We start from the raw sequence: 20829 nt of genomic DNA on the forward strand, positions 1-20829 counted from the left end.
ATCGGTAGAATTTTACCCATTATTGCAATTTTGTATTTTGCAATTTAGTATTTTGTATTCCCGCATGAGTTCATAGCATCCAAGAGTAATAACTTTAGGTACCAAAGAGGTCTCCTCAAAATGCTTAATATGTTTTCATAGGCACCAAATTCTTGATGTCATTTATCAATCTAATTGAGCCTACGAGAAACTATCTGAGTATTGTAATACACAATCCGTTCATGTATAGATGGGGAACAACATCCCTACAAACGCAATCAGCGATGAAGAAATTTTTAATGAAGAAATCTTTCTCGGCGATGAAGTTAATTTATTAGCTGGCTCAGAAAACTATGCATACAATTTGGATTTTGCTGAACATAGAGATGCCTATCGTTTATTTCCGAATGAAGAAGTTTTACATCCAATACCTAATCATCATGTGATTGATGATCACGTACCTGATAATGTCGATAACGATTTGTACGAACGGCCTAGACATGTTGAGCTAGACGTGCAAAATGGGAATGAAGAAGTTGGGAGAAGGAGAGCTGATAATATAATACTACATGTGAACGAAGTTATACCCGGAAATCTGATAGAATTGATACCTGGCCAGCGAGATAATTCTGAAATATTTTTTGTGAATAAAACCAGCGTCTTCCATCGAGATTGGAGTACTGTTGGGATGTTGAAGTGTTCTCAGAGAATTCTTCAAGATTGTCCAGCATGTATACGTATTACACCGGAAGGCGACTTTGTACTGGAACGTGACCACAATGGCCATCATGAGAAAACTGAGCTGCTTGAATTGATGGAAATCAAAGAGTTTGTCAAACGTCAAGCACTTAACACCATGACCATGAGCTCAACCAAATCTATGCAGAAATTGTTGGAATGCGCGAATCAATTGAAGAGGAGTCTCAATCAGCATGTTACTCTTTGGTGACACGAACACGAAAGAAGAATCGTCCTCTTATTACCAATGACTTACAGAACTTATCAGCATTATTAGAGGAATATCAATTTTTAATCGACATATATAAAGGAGAAGTAGAACAAGATGGCAAACGAGCTTTCTTATTTGCTGATAACCAAATAATTGTTGAACTTGATCGTAGTCAACACATTCACGTATCAAGTACCATGAAAGTACGTTATTATTGGGTGTACAAATTAGACTAATTAATTGAAGAGTCGTTCTTATCCTCTCATTACTGATAAAAATGAGTGATAAGATGGATGCTAATTACTCCCATCGCTTTTATTTCAGGTGGGCATTAACTCTCCAATCATTAATCATATGCAAATAATTGGGATCCATTCTGATCACGCTGTAAGCAGTTTATTTTGCATTTATTTACGATAAGTTTCTCACAATTGACTTTGATAATTTTTCAGATTATCCCACCTATTTATATTTTACTAGAAAATGAGACAGAATCGTTGTTTGATCGAATTTTCCGAAAAGTCAAGGAATTAGCTCCTAATTTGGTCCATTCGTTGAAGACTGTAATTACTACTTATGACAAACGACTGCTCACAGCTATACATCAACAATTTTCAGATGTTCAGAGATTGACGTGTCGTTTCTACTTCCACCAGGTAAATTCCCCTGTGTCTTGTGACCAATATATTATTAGTATACCAGAACCATCTCACCAAAAATTCCACACACTTGGGGATTGGACTGAGAGAAAAAATTAACAATACAGTTACACCTCACAACATGATACACAAGAAAGTTCTTCCTCACAATCAATTCAAAAAATTATTACAACAATCAAGTGTCTAAGCCAATTGATACATCGAGAACGTGTGAAAAGCCTGTCAAACTTTAAGAGCAAGAAAAGATAATTCTCAACCAAAAATAATAGCTTTACCAATTGAAACTGTTGACGGTAGTCCAACGTATGTGCTCGAGAAAATTAAAAAAAGATAGATTCCAAAGATAGATTTCAACGCTTGATTACAGCGCACTAATTTCTTTGGAGGGAGACGACAAGTTTAAGCACTGGGTCAGAGGAGTCTAGGCTTTCGACAATCAAAAAAGTATTTCGGTCAGTACTCGAGACACCATTTACAGTACGTGAACCGATTATGAGATATTTCAAAGTCTTCAATAATGTTGGAATATAGCACGATGTGATGGACACTATCCCATCCTCAGCATGTCATCCCTGAGCATCACCATCTCAATCACAAGCTCAAATATATTGTATATACCTAATTCTAAAGGCTAAGATCTTCCGGGAAACTCCGAGCTTGATATTGAGGACTTGATGGGAAATTAAGAACCTGGCGATATCACACGAAATCAACCCAGTGGACAATAGTATGACTGAGACCCTACCTACTTCTTATGTTGTTATTGTGCAGATAATCTTATTGTCGATTCCCAACGCATATTCAGATTCATTTATGGATGATGTGGAATTCTCGTAAGTTCTGAAAGCATTGAGACTGGAGGGTAATACTGCACTGATAATCACTACAGTTATTGAAAAGGCAGCCTTGATGTTCAGTCTTGATCTGTATCTCCAGATTCAAAAATATCAGAGGCTGTTTAATCCTCAGTCACATTCACTCGAGAATTGTCTAGAGCAGAGAAAATAGCTAGAAGTTCCCAAAAATTGAAGCTGAACCTGTAATAATACCTCCAGTAATCAATTCACACACGACTACACAATCCACATATACTCTTAAGGACTTCGCTCTTCACGTATCGAAAAATTTAATAGAAAATTATATGGGATTCCTACAGAAAATTCTCTAAGATTCTGCAGTTTGTCATCAAATTCTTGTGAATATACATATATATATATTGTGACGTATTTCTTACCTCTGCGGAAGATAATAGATACGCAGCCCTCAGCGACCCAAACGACAAACAAAAGGTTGGGCGCCAGAACGTATGAAACGTTCACCAAAATCAAAGACGAAATCAAACGAGCGATAAAATAAACAACGATGAGAGAGCGATCGCCGACAGCTCAGATCAACCGTGGAGGCGGCTGGGTTCCACAAAATCCGCTCTCAATAAAAATTACCCTGAAATGACTGGGTTCCTTATTACTGATAAATGATAAGAAGATTCAGACTTTCGGGGAAAAATATTCTTTAATCAATTTCCAGAAAATTTAAGTATCAAAATGTAAATCAGTTATCTAATTAACTTAAACCACGTTATTTTCAAATTATTTCTCTTTACGTTATGCTCTAAATCACAATCAGAAAATCACAAAATTCATGAACCGATCTAATGACTTGATATTAAATCGATTCCCTCAACGTCATCCGTCAATTAATAAAATGCTAGTCGAAGATAATTTGAATCAAGTCAATAAATGAGAAAATCTATCAAGAAGTAAAAAAAAATAAAGTAACTAACCGGGTTACTGGAAGGTCGAATGTCACGACAAAGGAATCGATAAGAAAAACGAAAACTGTGGCGAGAGAAATAATTCAAAATTCTAGTCTGATTCTCAAACGACGTGATTCGGACTACCACGAAAAATACTAATAACAATTACCAGAGCGGTGAATCTGCCTAACGCAAGGTCACGGCTACACGATACAAAAATACAGAAATCAAGCATCGACAAAGACGCTGTAATTTCAAATCACGTCGATAATTCCTACACTGTTCGGTAATGACAAAATTCTAAATTAAATAAATAAAGTAATATACGAACAGCGCTAATGCGAAAATTCCCTGAAGCTGGAAAATTGCCCCGAGAATTCCACTTTGGATATCCGAATTTGTTCCAAAGTGAATGCGAAACGAGAGTTGCTACTTACACCCAATATTTGAAACACTGAGTTTCAATCGGAAGATTCCGACATAAATATTTCCAGAAAACATGTAAATTGATAGAATAAGAGGTTCACTGAATTTTTCCCGAAACCGTTAGAATGCTCCGCTGAGCGAGAAGCTAGATCTCGTCAAAATCCGAAAGCCAAAAATCTAATGGCGTCATTCGCCATGGACGAAAACCGTCTGTCCAAAAGAAAGCTAATTTCACGAGATCCCGCTCTCTATTACAATCAATAAATTAACGATTAATTAGATCCACTGCTCACCAAAACTGAAGAAATCTCAGCAACAAATTCTCCGGGGAGAGTTAAGGCTCCCAATAAAACGTTAACGAAAGATGTTGGAGACAACAAGAATCCGAGCGTCGGAACGCGGTAATAGTTTCGAGAATTCACGAAAAACTTGCGAACTGTCAGTCCCGCCATCCAAACGAGAAGTAATCTCCTCGGCACGCTCGATGGCACATTTTCTCGATTGCCGANTGCTCACCAAAACTGAAGAAATCTCAGCAACAAATTCTCCGGGGAGAGTTAAGGCTCCCAATAAAACGTTAACGAAAGATGTTGGAGACAACAAGAATCCGNATGATAAATAACCATTAATTTATGTTTCGGGTCCTTTAACAATGGACCGAAAATATTATTTTCGCCTAGATTCATTCGGCGTTCGAGCTCTCCAATTCTGGCTCCAGTAGCTGGCGCCGCGACACGGCCAACCTGCGGACTCCTCAACCGACGGGGATATTCAAACTCCAGATCCACCCCAGACTCTGCAGAACCGTTGCTCCGAGACCCAATTTCAGCATCTAAATTCTTGCATCTCATCCCAGTCCTCGTTTAGGCTCATCCAGATCCCCCGATGTGCTCCGAGGAACGGTAGAGTGGAATGATTCAATACAAACCAAAAAGATACTCAATAAATAGTTGAACAAAAATCTAGATTTTGACCCTCGCTTCGCTTTCGCAGTGACTTCTCGTCTGGATGTTTGAATGAAACCACAGAACGGTCGAAAGACAAAAATAATACGTTACAATATTAAATAGGTAATGTTGATATAGAAAGGGGTCAATAGATTTCAATTTTTCCAAGTTTTCTACATTATATTTTTTCTCGTCCTTCATTCAAACAACCAAGTTAAGAAAGAATACGCCTTGAATTTATGACGAATAATTTCGATGGAAAAATATCAACATAATAATTGTAGAGAAAAATCGAAATCTAGAGTTTTTTCTCTAAAAGTAATTTTCATAAAAAAATTCAATTAGAAAAAAGGTGCGGAAAAAACTACGGAAAGTCCAACAGAAATCTAATCGAATTTACCTATTACACATCGAATTTGTCCATACGCTTGTGTAATTTCGCCATGTATAATCTGATCATGTGCACTCGAGAAAAATGAAATTAGAAAGCTCATTAATTGTATTTTCCTCAGATCATGATTGATTTGTTCATTTTTTACTATCATTAGGCAATTACCAAATCATGGATCGGCTGCGGTCTTGCTCAATTCCCCCGAGAAGCATTATGGAAATGCTGGACTTTACCTGACCTTTTTGCCAATATATGGGACGCTACCTTCGAACTCATCATAACAGATTTACGTGGACTATCTGAGCAAACTGCCAGTGCACTACCATTCATTGATTATTTGACACAACAATGGCAAAGGAACGTTGACATTATGCTCGTGGAAAACGAATACATGAGGATAAATTTATTGATACAGACATTCTACAAACTCATTACCAAAAAAATCACTTGTAAAAATTATGAAATCTATCAATTCATTGGTGAGAATTGACAGTATACTCGAAATGTTACGAACTACATAATGAATTGCATTCCTTCGATATTTAAGATTCATTGCGAGGTATGATGAAAACGACTCGAGCAGAACTCAATGATGGCCTTCAGGAAATACACAAACCATTACCAGGGGTCCATTCTATGAGATCTAAAAACACCAGGATTCGACGTACACGTAGCTTGTATGAAACTTTGCAAAGGTAAAGATGAAAGTTTTCCTTCAAGCATACATGAGCAACATGCGTTGTTCATATTCACAAATGATTAACCACAAAAAAAACGATTCTCACTGGTAGATTCAATGTGAAGGAGCTTCTATCGGTTTTCATGGATAGTGAAGTACGAAAATGTATCACAAACACCCACTTTCGGAGTGTAGAGCCTTCCCATCCAGAAGAGTGGCAAATTCAAGTCGCCGATAGAGAGGACGTCAGACTTATGACAGGTAATTTTGTCGTGTATTCGCAGAAAGGAAGAAATCACCTGACTCTTCAAAGGATATGATTTCATTACAGTATCTAATGTCACCAAATTTGTTGTAACTAAGCGGTTTACGTTTTTGTACTACCTACCAAACAAGTTCACTTTTCTCTCCCAAATACTTTGCCCCCTCCCCCCCCCCAATTCCCCCCTCAAAGCGAACTTTGGCAGGTATCAGAAGAAATGGTATGAGTTACGCGGGCGCACGAAAAAATTTCACTGCATGCACTAGTAACATAATGTACGCGGCATCCATCCGAAAGCCAAAGATTTCATTAATCATGGCCGCGAAAGCCTCATAACTAACATAATGTACTATTTCGTATCGCCAGGTGATCATGAGCTCGTTAAAAGGATCCCCGATAATAACCCATTTCCCGGTCCTGTTCTTTTCTGGGATGCAGACGAAGTGGAACCTCCAGTTCCTAATCCTCGGCGTAAGCGTCGCCGTCACCATTGAATTTGGAAGTACCCATGCAATCGTTCTTCGACATGGCTCGTCATTGCACTTGGTTCATGTTTGATACTCTCATCATTGATACTCTCATCATTGTACATACATACACACCATTCCGAAATTATAACGCCAGAAAAGTCGAGGTCCACTGAGTAACGTTTGAGATTCACCAGCAAAAGAAGCCACTGATTCGAATCTCCGTTGATAATTTGAGAATTTTTTGAGATATTTCATTAGTTAAAAATAGTGATTAAATCAAGTAATACATTCAGGAATTGGTCAATTAATCATACGATGATATCTACCATCATACTTACCCATTTTGATTTTCATAGAGTTACGGCCTTGCTATGAGCCTTATGATTATTATTATTACAATTTTATCATTCCTGTCGTATTCCATTACTGATAGAAAATCCCTGTTAGAAAACCCTACTCCGAAGTAGAGTAGAATTACTCGAACACAACGTTTTTAGATTGGAAGAAATTTCAAATATTCGTAGGAAGATCAATGCAAGTGTCAAAGAAAAAGATATTCGTCAGAGATTCACAGAATAGTTCATAGTATGGGATAGCTCGCGAATATCTGACATCTAAATCTGCACTTTAAAATTTTCTTGCGAAAATTACCTCCTCCAAACTTTGAGATTTTTAAATTTCATTGGAAGTTGGCAAACATTGGTGAAAAAAAAATATCATAAATCTAAGGAAATTGCTATGACACTAATATTATTTATTGATGTTACATGATCTGTTTAAGTCTACTTCATATCTACGCATGGCTGGGAAAGTCTTTTCTTCGTTCCTCTGACGATTTCTCATCTTTGTTGATTATTTGCTGTGTTTTTACGTGATTGAGTCTTCGAGTTTGGGATGAAAGAGTATTTGATAATTCTAATAGCGCCCTTTATGTTACGCCATATCAGCAGTGAGAAATAGTTCAGTGAGTTTGTCGAGTTATTCTTCCAACAATGCTAGAATACTAGCATCCTCATCCGAAGAATATACTCGACGGGGATGTAGTATAAGCATTGTGAAGAAGCATGAATGCTGGAGTGATCCAATCAAACTTATCAACCCTGTCTATGTATTTCAATGGATATATAACAGTACAAAAATTTCGTTCATTAAGAATTCCAAAGGAAAATATTTTTGTTTTGTAATAATAATTATAAATAATATTAATAATATATTGTTTTGTAATAATAATTGGAAAGTTTACTTTTTGTTGAGCTTTTTTCATGTGTAAAGTTGCGAGGTCGTGCATTAAACTTAGCTCTACGCACTCGAAATTTACTTGACTCACGACCTTGGACAATACACTATTCACTCCTTCGTCATTACAAAAAAATGCAGTCAGCCTACAGGTGGTAAGATAAAGGACCTTCACCCACGTACTTACCACCCTCGCCTCCGATTCAGCGGGTAATTCTGCACATAGGAACGACTCCTTCATTTCACAGCTCTGGGTACACGAAATATACCATTGATCCAAGGGTCAAAGGAAACGCACCCTCGAGACTTCGAGTGCTCGAAGTATTTCCAGAAAATAGCACAGGGTCGAGACATCAGGGCCGAAGTTCCCCTCGGCGAACATTTCCAAGCGACTCTGGATGTGATAGGCTGACGTTTTAATTCTACGATGAAAGTAAAATATATGGTTCTCTTCAGCGGTGTTTTCGTGAAGTACAATTCCACGCAGCAGAAGGGTTTAAAAATTTTCCGCTATCAATGTTTTAATAAAGAAATAATCACTTGTGATAGTTGTTTCTAGAACAATTTTCATATGCGATAAATTTTGTTTTTTACCTCGTATTGGGCACACTTGATTAATATTTTTCCCACATGGGATGTTTCTCTTCAAATAATATCGTGGATGCATACGCATGTGTGTTACACAAATGTACCGGATTTAAAACTGCGAATCATTATTGTGTAGGAAATTATTAATTTTGATTTTAACTTGAGGATAATATCATAGTATCGAAACCTAGCACTAGAGAATCGAATTCAATTGACGTCGTACCGTTTAATATGGACAGATATAAACATTCACGGCGAATGAGAATGAGAACGTGCCACAGTTCAATGTTTCAAGAATTGTGCGCCTGATTGGTATGAAATGATGAACGTTGTGGAAATTTCGTTGTTCCCAACAGTGGTACATCTTTTGCGTTATTTGCCCGTTTTCATTCAAAAAATCCGCATTATATTCCTCTTAACCATGGTGAATGTATACATCTGAGCTGTGTATGATTTTTCTCCGTGAAGAGAGTAGTACATTTCATGTTGGTCAGTGCACAAGTTTACCCACAAACCGACTGTCTACTTGGCACTGTCGAATTGCGGTCTTTCTTGATGTAACCTTTCCTCTATGATGCTTTTGACATATGTACGATGTATAGAGAGTAGTTCTATATTGCGATTCATATATCAATGTGGATGACTTCCAGGTAACAACATAGATGTTCAATAGTTTATTGTATCTAGGCTACATTGTGGATAATTCTTGCGTACCCGGGTGTCAAACATTGATTTCATTAGTATTCATTCTATTCTGTACCATTATATTCTAAGAGAACAAGCTTTTTATAACAATTCAGAGGAAACATCCGCTGGAACCGATTGCCTTGTGACAGATGCAACAATTATAAATGACTAAATTAATAATTGAATATGATATTCAAATGTGCCACGGAAGAATATGGCCAGTCGGTAGGATACCATCTGAGCNTTATAAATGACTAAATTAATAATTGAATATGATATTCAAATGTGCCACGAAAGAATATGGCTAGTCGGTAGGATACCATCTGAGCTGTATTCATTTTTTTGTCCCCAACTCCAATGAATCACATATTTTTGTACCAATTCATATCAGTGCATTCCTCATTTCAATTACACTCATCAAATGCATGTGTACAACTGAGTTGTGTACGTGTTCGCCTCTGTGACCTGACGGCCATGCACTTGAAAAACGTACAGTTCCAAACCTGCCTTCCCCTAGCACATGCTGGGCGAATTCCAAAATAGCGATAGTCTAGTAACGTCCTCCAGACCTCCAGGGGTCGCGGTTTCACCCATAACCGCTATGCCTTAGGTCTTTCATCGGTTTGTCGCTCAATTCATCTAGTCCCGGCTTTCTTTAGCCGCCTCTAGATATCACTAACTGTCTCTCTTCAATACGGTGAGAGTTCACATCTTTTCAAGCATATTTCTATCCGTAGCGAGAAAATCTCGTTACAAAATGGATTTATTCACATTAATGTTTCTTGTCGTACATGAAAATTTTCAAAGTTGTTACAAATTGCAGTTACATTATTCTTTAATTCTAACAAATCTTTTATCTCAAATATTTATTTTGACAAATTTTCCAATTGTTGGTGTATTACATCCAATAATAACACAACTTTTCCATTCTTGACATTTTTCTTTTCACTCAACTAATCTCTTAATTCAAAAATATTTTTCTCTATACTCGCCAGCTGTGCAACACACTCTCGCGTACTTTTTTCTTCCATAATTTTATTGCTTAGGTCTACTGTTTACTTGAGGAAAGATGGATATGAAATGAAAGAGTTACTAATGTGTTCGACGTTTTCTATATAACTATAAGGAAGAGTAGTAGTGGGGGTATCGAAACGGCGCTTGGGTCCAGTCACACGGATAATTTTACTCTCTCCACGCGTCACCACCTCATGGATTTTATCCTACGGATACTATTGTACTGTAAACGAAAAGGTTCTTTTGTACCTTCGACAAGTTCTCGTACGGTTTGTAAATTAATTTTCTTTCGATTTTGGATATTTAATCCCACACCCTTTATTTTACAACACTCAACAATGGTACCATCGGGTTTTTGTACAACATACGCATAGAACTTTAAGGATACAGAGAAATATCGTTAAGCGAAAATAAATTTGAAATAAAGTTGAAAGGAAAAATTGCTTTGATATTGTGAAAGAATATTCTAATTCATAATGAAGAACTTATCCCCGAAAAATGCTTCAACATGCAAAGGAAAAAATCTAACCATTACAGATTAAATCTTGTGATCACAAAAAAACAAAGTGATTAGTCCCTAAGAAAAAACTTGGGTGATTCGCACAAGATTGTAACATATTTGAAGAAGAATGTTAGAGGCAAGAACCCTAGTCGGAAACTCTTAGAGAAAAACTTGGAGTAACAACGCAAAATCTATGAAATGGTAAAAAATATTTTGCTCCCTGAATGATAAACTTGTTACCACAGAGAAAATGTTTCGAGCGCAGAAAAATCATGTCTCAAGAAAAAGTTTTTGAATTGTGAAAGAATATTTCGATATACAAAAAAGAAACTTTTCATCATGAGGAAAATCTTGACAACACGAATACATTTTTGGCCACGAAGAAGAAAATCTTGTAATTGCATAAAATATTTCACTCGTTAAAGGAGAAAAAAAATTCTCATGACAGTAACATATTTTAATGCGTACAGAAGAGAACTTGAGTAGCATCGAAGAAATCTTAACATCACGAAGAAAATTTGTAGACGCATAAAGGAAGAACTTCAATATTTTAGAGAAAAATTTGTCAACACAGAAAAATGTTTCAATATGTAAAGAACAAGACTTTAGCGACACCAGAAAATTCTCACCGTTACACAGACAAATTGTGTAATCACGAAGAAAAACTTGTAACTACATTAAAAATCCTGTGATTAAGAAGAGAAAATTTTATCACACATGGAAAAACTCTCATTCCAGAGAAAAAAATTTGATGAAAAAAATATTTCAGTATACAAAGAAGAAAATTGTAGTGACATTAAAAATTTAACGATGAGAAGAAAATTATTTCATTGTAAAGAGAACGCTTATAATATTTAATGAGAATCGGTGGTGTGAAAGAAAAAAACTCCAATACTTTGAAAACAATATTGAAGATGCAAGACAGAAAACTTTAACGACACTGAAAAAATTTATCGTCCTTCATCTATGCCGAAAATATTTCAGCACATACAAAATTTTTCAAAACAGAAAGACGTTTCGATATGTAAAGAAAAGAACTTTGCTGACATTAAACCAAAATTGACATTACGAAAAAAACTTCCTGATGTTCTAGAAAAATTTTCAATTGTTCATAGTGTCACGAAGGAAAATCCGGAGCTTATTTCCCTCGCTCAATGATTATGTATGAAAATTGAATGGGGCCTCTGATGGCCGTACGGCTTAAAAGCATAAACTATAGGTTGCGTATTGTGACAACGTATGCAAAATTCCCAAAATACGACTGTAAATGAAACAGACAATGTCTTCAATGGAACATGGTCCGGAGGAGTATCCCCGAACTCAATGGTCAAGAACCCCGTAATGATGGTTTATTGTCATTTACGACAATGAGTGGAGTCTCTTGTCACTCAAAGAAGCTAAAGCTTATTAAAGGTACTGTTCGATTATCAAAATGTACAAAATATGTCTCCTCAGAACTTTTAAATTCCCCAAGAAATAACTAACTGTTTAATTATCTGCCCAAGCATCAAAATTATCTGTCCACATTCACTGGAATTATTCAATTGCGTATTCCCGGTCCGAAGAATAAAACCCCAAAAGAAAATCAATAATAGAAAGATACTTTCCTGAGAAATCTTCCCCTCCCGGACGCACGCAGTGCAATGCACACCCTTACCTATGTGTTGTCAGGTGTGCTCGTGCTATATTCAACTTAATTACTTCATTTTTGGGGAGAGGAGATAGTTCAGCAAAAATAAATAGAGGAAGCGATTCGAATAATCAAAGAATCCTATATTCTAAAACTGATATGGAATGAGTGAAGAAAATTAATATAAATCCAAAAGAAGCGGGTTGTCACCCAAACTAATAACTAAAATAACAATAATGAAACCGAGATAATACTTTTGTTCAATACCAAAACTCTGAGAGAAAAGTGAATGTAAAATAAGAAAAATCAAAATAATACTTTCCGGAGAATTCCGGTCCGCCAGACTCGACACAATCCAAAAATGATTATTACTGAAAATTCATGAATAATGTGCTTTCCGGAGAACAATGGAGAGGCTCGGTTATTATTTCATTCATTTACAGACGGCAAATGTATACAACGCAGGTCCGGAGATACCACGTGGGCTTTCACAAGGCCTCTTACCTGCGACATTAGCCGAGATATATTTCTCTCTCACTCGCGCCCCCGGAAAACAATGATGAAATAAGAGCAGAAAATAAAGTAATACATCCAAATTATAAATATCTCACAAAAATTCCTAATGACTGCCGGTTGCTTTTTCCTAACATGATTTTCCGACGTATCGCTTGGCACACCCAAAATAATTTAATAAATCGCTCCGCAACTGCACCGACTCAACTTCGCCATGTGGTTATCAAGATGGAGTCGATACTCTCCGTTGGCAAGAGTATTTCTCCTTTCGGGAAAGCCGACAAGAGCGCCGAAAGAGCCGAACTTGCCCCCTTTTCTCACGAACAGTAACGTCGCACCAGAAATCACTTATTGACATGTACACACTTACGCAAAATGTTCCTACTGGTTCACGATATCGTCCTCCGGAGTGGATATTTCGCCTGGTATATTCGCCGAGAAGTCTCTAATTCGCCAGAGTATCGCCGCAGATTTTCCCAGATGGCCTTTTTCCTTCCAAACCCCCCGTAGAGTTCCACACGTTCAATTTCTGACGAATAATTAGACCCACACACATCCGAATATCATCCGATATACAGAGAAAATCTTAGGAAAGAATAGAATAGAATAGAAAATGTGCGGCTGGTCACTTAAAGCGCCCAGAGTCACCTAAATCATACGATCTTTTGTAACTTCCGCCTTAGTTTCGGTCAGTCACACAGCCCCAGCCCTGTGTTTCTCACTAGGCTAATAAGGCTGGTGACAGCCGCTTGTTGTAAGTCCTCTGGTTTCAGGAAAGCCTGGCCCCAGATTTTATAGCGACGGAGTGCTAATAGGGGGCATTCACATAAAATGTGGATGACGCCCTCCTTATCGCCTCCGCACAGTCTGCAGTCTTCTTGTTCTGCAAGTTTCATCTTGAACAGATGAGCTCTGAGAGCTGTATGACCCTAAGGAGCCCTACTGCTACCCTCAGATCCCCTCTGTGCAGCTCCAGAAGCTTTCTGGTCCTAACTCTTAGTTGCCCTCTCATAAGCAGTTTCGCTTGTCTGCAGGTCGCAACTTTCTCCCAACGCCTGACATGATTCCGCTGGAAATGATCTTTAATAAGAGTTTTTCCCACTGCGAAAGGCATGCCAAGCAGGCTGTGTGAGGTAAATCTTATGAACATAAAGGAAAATCTCGAAAAAGAAAACCTAAGTGTCACCAAAACAACTTTCTTGTTACACAGAAAACATTTCGTTGAAAAAAAAAATTTCGATATGCAAATACGAAAACATTGGTGACGTTGAAAAAATATTTCAATATGATAATAATAAAATTTTAGTGACATTGAAAAAATCTTCGATGTTTTAGAAAAATTTTCATCTGCACAGTGAAATCGTGTCTTTACAGAAAAAATCTTGTGATCGCAGAGAACAATTTTGTGATCGTACAAAATATTTCAATCTGTAAAGGGAAAAACTTCTCGTGTCAGAAAAATGTTTCAACGTGTGAAAAAGAGAACTTCAGTGACACCGGGAAAAAATCTTGATGTTCCCAAGACAAATTGTGTAATTCCAAATAAAAATTCTTATTGCAATGAAAATTTAGATTCTATATTAAGATATTTTCATATGCAACGAAAAAAAAATTTTGTGACACCTGAAAAAAACATGTTATCACAGACGAAAATCTTTGGTGAAATAAATTACTCGATATACAGAGAAGAAAACTTCAGTCAAATTGAGAATTCTTGCCAAACTCTCTGACGCAAACAACATGATTTCGATACTTTGAAAACCGCGTGAAAATGTAAAGTAGAAAATTTTGTTGACTTTGTAAAATTTCTTATTCACAAAGAATACTTTTAGGTATTGTGAATAACATATTTCAGAGTGCGAAGAAAATAACTAGTCATTATGGAAAAAATCTTGAAATCACAAAGAAAAATTGACGCAACAATAGACGCACAAAGGAAAAACTTATGTAGTCACGAAGAAAAATCTTTGATGTCATGGAGAAATATTTCCATCAATTCAGAAACTTGTCACTGCAAAAATGATGCAATATCTCAGTATACGAATGAAACCTTGCAATCGCAGAACAATTTCAATATTAAAAAAGAATTCCCGATTAGACAGAAAATCTTATGAACATAACGGAAAATCTCGAAAAAGAAAACTTAAGTGTCACAGAAAAAACTTTCTTGTTACACAGAAAACATGTCGTTGAAAAAAACTTCGATGCTTCAGTAGTAAAATTTTCAGTTGCACAGAAAAGTCTTGTTTATATATAAAAAACTTGTGATCGTACTGTTATGTCCGGAGAAAGATTTTAGCATCGAAAGGACATGTTTTAATTGTCACATTAAAATCAAAGCTAAAATTATTAGATTTTATAATTATTGGACGACGCAAAGTTTTATACTCCTACCTTTTTCTAAAACATAAAGGAAAANATATTTGGCTTGATAATCGTGCACCGGGCGGTGGCCGTGAGCGGCTGGGTGCTGACGATGACATTTTTGTGAGTTCGGATTACATTGTATTCCCGATTCACCTGTCAGTTTCCCTCNCTACCTTTTTCTAAAACATAAAGGAAAAGGATTTGACTTAGGGATAGGGCTTCAGTTGAGACTAATTTCTAATCAAGAAATTTGGAGTTGTAATGGGAATCAAATTTAAATTTAAATATATTTTGTATAACTACTCGGTTTACAAAAACATAAGCGTGATTTTACAGAAATCTATGNTGCTTGGTGAATGTGGAGTAGTTGTGAGTGATTTTATTTATTGTGACGGAAATTTACGTTGTTACAGTAAGTGTTTGTGGATATTTTATTGTCTATTTTCTGTTTTTTATTATTTTTGATTTGTAGCTACATATGCAGAGATTTAATTTTGTTGGGTTCGCTGCATTTGTATGTAAACACTCGTGTTCTCTTTGTTTTGTTATATGTTAGCTTATCTATTTATTTATTTTACTTATTTTATTATTTTTGCAATTTCTGGATANATTCACATATTTTGTTACTCACAATTCGCTCTGTTATTTATAAATTATTCGATGTATTTGTAGATCCCTGGGTAAATCCGTAATTTCCTCACCAGTAATTAGTCGCGCTAAAGGCTATTATGGATACTTTCACGGAAAGACTTTCTTCTACTCGTTGATATTTTAATGAATTTTTGGCAGTTGAATTAGAAGATTTTAAGAGTTTAGTTGAGACTGTCCCCAACACGTTACAATAAACGAATTCCTTATTTGTAAGAAAAGTCACCACTCTCGGTTAAAGAAATTTTATTCCCGGATAATTTCAATTGTTCGTAACTTACTATTAATTCAGTACTATCCCGTGTAATCGAAGGAAGGATTGAAAAATCGGACCGATTAAATGAACTATTTCCACCAGAATTGTTACTGCTCCGTCGCTGCTTCAAGACTGCTTAATTTTGGTTTTTCTGACATTTTTATATGAATTTTGGGGTCACTTGTCACATGGGCTCCAACGAGTCCATTTTTAATTGGTGGAAAATGTCTTATGACTTTTCCCACTCTTTTGATTTTTATGGGGAAGTCGTTCATTCGGTTTTTGGGGTTTCAATTAATTGGTTTTCAATCCTTCCTTCGCGTGTGAATCTTAGTATTAAGTAATTGGGGCGTGCTGAGTGTGTCATTTCATCACTTTTGAACTCGATTCTGGTGTCTTTGGAATTTTTAATTGAGTCCGGGTGATGAAATGCACTCAATTTAATTTACAATTGTGGATTTGGTTCTTGATTACCTGAAATTATAATATAACTTATAATTATAATCTTACATAAAATTTATTCTATTCTTAAATTCCTAGTACAAAATTTTGGACATTACAGCCCCCGCTCAAAATTGTTTCCCATTGCTTTTTGGAGGCAATTTTGAGGAGTTGGAGTTTTAAATTTTATGTGTAGCATGGATTGAGATATTTGGCTTGATAATCGTGCACCGGGCGGTGGCCGTGAGCGGCTGGGTGCTGACGATGACATTTTTGTGAGTTCGGATTACATTGTATTCCCGATTCACCTGTCAGTTTCCCTCACTTGCTTGGTGAATGTGGAGTAGTTGTGAGTGATTTTATTTATTGTGACGGAAATTTACGTTGTTACGGTAAGTGTTTGTGAATATTTTATTGTCTATTTTCTGTTTTTTTATTTTGATTTGTAGCTACATATGCAGGGATTTAATTTTGTTGGGTTCGCTGCATTTGTATGTAAATACTCGTGTTTTCTTTTGTTTTGTTATATGTTAGCTTAGCTATTTATTTATTTTATTTATTTTATTATTTTTGTAATTTCTGGATAATTTCAATTTGGAATTATTATTTTATGTGGTGGTTTGTGAGGAGAGTGTGGTGAGGGGCTAGTGCCCGTGCGAATGTCGCACAAAGAGGAACGGCCGATTAAAACCCTCCACGCTCTTATGCATAGGAGGTGTATTCTTCTCCATTCCTCTTTGTGCGACATTCGCACCAAGAGGAGTGAAGGATGAGGGATGTATGGTTCCTCACACTCACGTGCATGGGCTCTTTCCTCTTCTCTCCGGGAGGGATTTTTCTTTCTTAGCGACGCGAGTGGTAACTATTAGTTGTTACTAATTAATTATTTCCAATTATTTATTAACAAATTTTTAGTTCAACAATTTTTTTTTGTATTTGAAATGCTTTGTGCTATATGTATATACATCTGCGTGTATATATATATATTTTATATACTTCAAGATTTAAAATTATTATTATTATCATTATTATTTTTTTTCCTCGTGAATGAGATCGCTGGATGACCCTCGAGGGCTCCGACTTCAGCTCGAAGACCACCCAGCAAGCTAAGCGATACAAACAAGTCCTAATCGCTCTGCAGTAGCGCTCCCTCCAACCAGAGGGTGAGCACTACTGCAGTCCAGAATCATGATGCCTTTTGCATCTGGCCAGCCAGTATAAAGGCACTGCGCCTGCAGGCTGGAATCACCTCAAGCGCAGATACAAAAGACTGTTTTATGCCGCCAAGAGAGCCAATGATCAGGACGATCAGCTTGACCCTAAACACGCGGTTCAACTCACGCAGCTCAAACAGGAGCAGCTGGTATTTGAGCCGTTTCTCCTCTTCCTTCGCAGATATATTGCTCTCGGCTGGCGCCGAGAACTCAATAATGTAGATGACTTTGTCTTCAAAGTCGAAGAGGACGATATCAGGCTTCGTCGCAGCGACGGGCCTGATAGTCGCAAACGAGAAGTTCCAGTAAATCTTACACCTCTCATTCACGACAACGGACTCAATATCTCCTGGAGCATAAGGCAGAATCGGCGTCCGGTCTATCCCATAAGAGTGCCGCAGATGGTAATACAACACTCTCAAAGCCGCGTTATGACGGTGGATATAACTCGTCACTGCATATGTCGGACAAGCCGACAAAAGATGCATCAGAGTTTCCGGGGACTGTTTGCAAGCCCGACACCTAACATCCGGGACTTGCAACCCCATACCACGGCTCCTATAGACCAAGGTGTTTATCACGCCATCTTGACACGCGCAAATGAAGCCCTCGGTTTCAGACATCAAGCCAGCCGACTTCAAAAATGAGAAAGTCAGCTGGACGGACAAGCCCTGTTCTTCCACATGACGAAAGAACACGCCATGCATGGGCCTGTCAACGTGTAGACGAAGCAAGGTGGACTGTTCCGCCTCCTTGATGGTCGCTCTTCGCCGAGATTTAGTCATGCTGGCCAATGAATGACTAGCCAGCTGACCACCTCGGCCACGACGAAACTCCAACCCGAGAGCCTCAGCTGCGGTATCCGCCGCCTTGTAGAGAAAGGCCTGAATCCCATGAAGCTCATGATCGTGCACAAACTCCAAGAGAGGATCCAAGCCGTTCATCACGTCACAGGCCAAGCCGAGGACCAAGCGCTCATGGAGAGATTCTAGGCTGAGTAGTCCTCGGCCACCACTGTCACGCGGGAAGTATAAACGGGGACATGAAGATCGGGGATGTAGGCTCCTGTGGATGTTCATTAGCTTACGAGTATCCCTGTCCAACTGCTTCAGCTCATCCCTCCTCCATTGGAGCACGCCAAAGGAGTACAGAAGAACTGGAACAGCGAACATGTTTGTCGCGGCCACCTTGTTCTTTCCGGAAAGTTCGGACTTCCAAACTCTCCGAAGCCGCCGACGATACTCCTCACGAAGGGTCTCTTTGACCGCCTCAGTGTCCACTGCGGATCGCTGATTGAAGCCAAGATACCTATACGACTCCTCAGCGCCAAGATGTCTAATAACGCTTCCATCCACCAGGTGTATCTCTCCCATCCCGTCCCCTATGGGACGGATATATTCTATATCCCATAGAATATATGGATAACCTGATGCCTCCGATCGCCAGGTATTCCGGCTTGGTATCCACCAACACCGCGCAAGGCGACAGATAGGGGAAAGAACACACCATGCATGGGCCTGTCAACGTGTAGACGAAGCAAGGTGGACTGTTCCGCCTCCTTGATGGTCGCTCTTCGCCGGGGCATCAGTGAGATGCAGAACAAGAGAGGACTCAAGGTATCGCCCTGAAAAACCCCTCTCCTGAATTGCACCAACCCTGAAGTAAGCCGACCCTCACCAGATGTTATGGTGAAGCGCGTCCTCCAAAGTGGTGCAAGATCCCTAATGCACCTCACGATATTTTCCTCTACCGCAAGGCACTCGAGTAGCAGGAAAATGAGCTCATGGCTCGTGCTATCAAATGCCTTACGATAGTCGACCCAGGCCACTGACAAGTGCCGATGATACTGCATCGAATCGCGCAATATGTACCGATCGACGAGTAAACTCTCCTTGCACCCTGACAGCGACCGCTTCGCCCCCCGCTGTTCATAAGTCTGCCGCCACACGGGTTGTACATCGTGCAAGATTCGCTCATTCAAGACTCCTGTGAAGAGCTTATAGAGCGTACTCAGGCACGTGATCGGCCGGTAATTTGCCGGGTCAGACAAATCTCCCTTCTTCGGAAGCAGCACAGTTCTCCCCTCCACCAACCACTCAGGAAGCATCACGCTACCATCGATGAACGATGTGAAAATCCGAGCCAGATTGCTATGAACCGAGGTAAACTTCTTCCACCAAAAGGCGTTGATGCCATCTGGACCCGGAGCGGCATGGTTCTTCATGCCTCGTAGCGCAGCTTGAATTTCCTCCTGAGTGACTGTGGTGAACTCCGCGCGCTGCCGACGATGTTCTTCACAAAACGCACGAAATGCTTGAAGAGCTGGAGTCTCGGTCATGAGACGAGGAACGTGACTATAAATTGCCCCCCAGAATTCCTCAACCTGCTCGACTGATGGCATCTTGTCGGGTGCAGGCGCTGAAGGCTCGAACCACCGGCTGGGGTCGGAATGAAAGACAGTATTGTCCACCATTCGCCGCAACCGCTTTTCTAGGGACCGCTTTGTAGCTCCCAGAACTCGAACCCTCTCGACAAATCTCTCCTTGATAACAAGGAGGACTGCCTTATTCGGTGTGTGATGATGATACCGCAAGTTCGCAGATATTTTGCGAATTGGAGACGTAAAATTTCGTCCACTTACGATGAAATCAATCACACACTGAATTTGCGACGTCTGCTTCCGAGCCATCTCGATTTTCCCCTGAAGCTGTGCAATTCGCCTCCTCATCTTCAGCTCAAACGATCCCCTTGCAAGGGTTCGCGGCTTTAGACTGCGCGCTACTTCATACACAGCCCAGTTTATGTCGAGCAAGGTAACGTTCGGGGAGAGCACAGCAGCCAGTGCCTCATTCTCTAACGCCAGATCGTCAGGCCGAATACGGAACTTCCCCGTGACCCTCTCCCCCCTTGATCCCATATCCCTCGAAGCTCTCCCCGGCACCTCATCACTATGACGGGCAGATTGCTCCGGTTGAGGTTCGACGCTTCTCACAGAAATCTGAGAGAAACGACTACCCGACAGCCGTCGTGGAACGACGAGCAAATCATAGCCCTGCCGACGCAAGCGACTGGCCTGATCTCGAAGATGCTGTGCCCTAAAATGTGCATACTCGGGGTGCATAGCACACAACAAGTCCCGCATCCGCGCTATATATCCTCGCTGCGCCGGCTGACTATCCACCCAACATTGCATGAGGTCCTCCTTGAGCTCCTCC

Source organism: Diachasma alloeum, unplaced genomic scaffold, assembly GCF_001412515.2.
Source record: "Diachasma alloeum isolate Michigan unplaced genomic scaffold, Dall2.0 Dall_scaffold_00690, whole genome shotgun sequence".
Taxonomy (NCBI): domain Eukaryota; kingdom Metazoa; phylum Arthropoda; class Insecta; order Hymenoptera; family Braconidae; genus Diachasma; species Diachasma alloeum.